The following is a 2,258-nucleotide window of genomic DNA, read 5'->3' as shown; positions in this document are numbered from 1 at the left end:
TCAGTGACTAGAATACTCCTGTGTTTCCACAGCACTTTGACCAGCTTCATAATTCTGCTGGCTCACTCATTATTACGTAAATTAAATCTTTAACAGGTCTGTACTCTTCAAAGAAAATTTTAAAAAAGCATAGCAAAACAGAAAAGCCAAGCTACAACAAAATGAAGAGACAGTGTTTCCCCCAAAATCTTTAAACAAATAGCAACAAACCAGACAGATCTGAGACCTACATGGTGTCAGCATTTGTGCCCAAAGATGCAGACAGAAGACAACTGGACTTCTCTGGTGGCCCTGAGCATAGGGCCCTTCAGTGGCATGAAAACAGGAGACTAGCCTGGGAAGGACTCCAAGGATTGAGTTCTCAGGCTGAGAGTAAGAACACCACCACGCAGTAAGGTCTACTGGTGCTGAAGCAGTCTGGGCCCTATAAACTCTCAAAACTAACATTGCTCTGAGAAAAACTTTAAGGAAAAGGATCCAAATTGAGCAGAACAGAATAACAGAAACAAAGACAAGGAAAAGTTCAGATAAAAGAGAGGTGGGTCAAAAAAGGAAAGCTCTCAGACAGCCTGAGGGTTGTATTTTAAAACATCACTTTGTGAAAACAATAGAAGAGAGAACTCCAGTTACAAAGCTGAAAAACAGGCTATTTGACTCACTCCTCTTACCTAAAATTACAGAAACACTTACTGCACTTAAAAAGTAACAGAAAAAAGTCACGTGCCCCATTGAAAACTATAACAAACAGAAAATGTGGAGTAGAATAATGTCTTTATAGCATAAAAGCAATTAAGTGAGTTGTCATAATTACACACAGAAAAGAAATCATTCAGTAATTTGAAAACATGGTAATTTGTACATCCTTACTATAACCTATATGTAAAAAAGCAAAAGAAAATGACAAGTAACACATAAAATGTTTTCAGTAAGTGTAACATTTATAGTAATGCAGTAGTAATTTATAGAAATGTAGACTGCTGTCTTTGACCCATGGGGAAATCAAGTATATAATTTAGTCAGTATCTCCAGGAACCCAGATTTTTGGTGCAGTTGAAAGAGATCTAGATAATAAGACTGACAAGATTATGTGAAAAACCCTTAGCCTTGAATTTGAAAGAGTATAAATTCATGATTTATTATATCTTAAAAAATTACATATGTTTCCTAGCTCTGCTCATAAAACAGGATGAGAAACAATGATCAATCCAAGGAGTGTACATAAAAATGTCCATTTTAGCCTCTACCATTTCCTAAGGAAACCAGGGCTTTTAGAAATGACTGGTTTCAGGTGTGGAGCAGAAAAAAAACGTGTAAGTGAGCCTGGAGCAACTTGTTATCCTGGAAGAAAAGAAGGTCTATCAAACCTCTAAGATATGAGGTGAGGGTCTGTCTTGCCAATGGGTTTCAGACCCTGGCAAGTTCACTATGGATTCAATGTGACCAAAGAAATGACAGTAGTAACATGCTTTGGGGTGAAAGTGTTTATCACAGAGGTCGACCACTAGCATTTCTGTCTCCGCCCAGAGCACTGGGTGGAGCTCTCTCTCTCTATAGTGTAATAAAAGCTCATTGCCTAAAGGTGTGGAAGCAGTAGCCTTACAACAGGCCAGTTACATCATCAGATGGTTTAAGTTCAGTGAGGATCCTGGCCATAGGAACCCCAACTTCCCCACACTCCATCTGTGGATAAAATGAGAGTTCCTGTGGCCAGGATTCTCACCTGGCCCTGGTTGACTAGCTCACTGCACACCTGTGGGCAATACATGGCTGTTGACTCTATATAAAGAGCTCCGCCCAGTGGTCTGCGTGCAACACGGTGGCAGGGCTGCAAGGCTGCAGGAGAACAGAGCAGAGATTGGAGTGGTGGCACTGAGGACAGAGGCCCACAGGATGGCTGTGTGGGACAACTGTGCAGAGAGGCCCAGAGGATGGCTGAGAGGGATGGCTGTGAGGACAGAGGGGCCCAGAGGTCGTCTGTGTGGACAAAGAGGCCCAGAGGCAGAGACTGGCTTGCTGCATACAGACTTGCTCTGAGTAAATGAGATTCTAGTGATTGTCCAGCCACCTGGAAATAAAGTCGGGCATAACCCTTTCACCCCAAAGAACATTTTGCTGTCATTTTCTTTGGTCACACTGAATCCATAACAAACTTGCCCGGGGCAGAAACCCATTGGCAAGACACCACCCCCTCAAGGATTCTCGCCTTACAAACCACATGCTCTCAATCTTCCGCAATGGTCCCTGTGCGAGAAAGCTGG

Source organism: Manis pentadactyla, chromosome 3 (genome assembly GCF_030020395.1).
Source record: "Manis pentadactyla isolate mManPen7 chromosome 3, mManPen7.hap1, whole genome shotgun sequence".
Classification (NCBI taxonomy): domain Eukaryota; kingdom Metazoa; phylum Chordata; class Mammalia; order Pholidota; family Manidae; genus Manis; species Manis pentadactyla.
Note: the sequence above shows the minus strand (reverse complement) of the source record.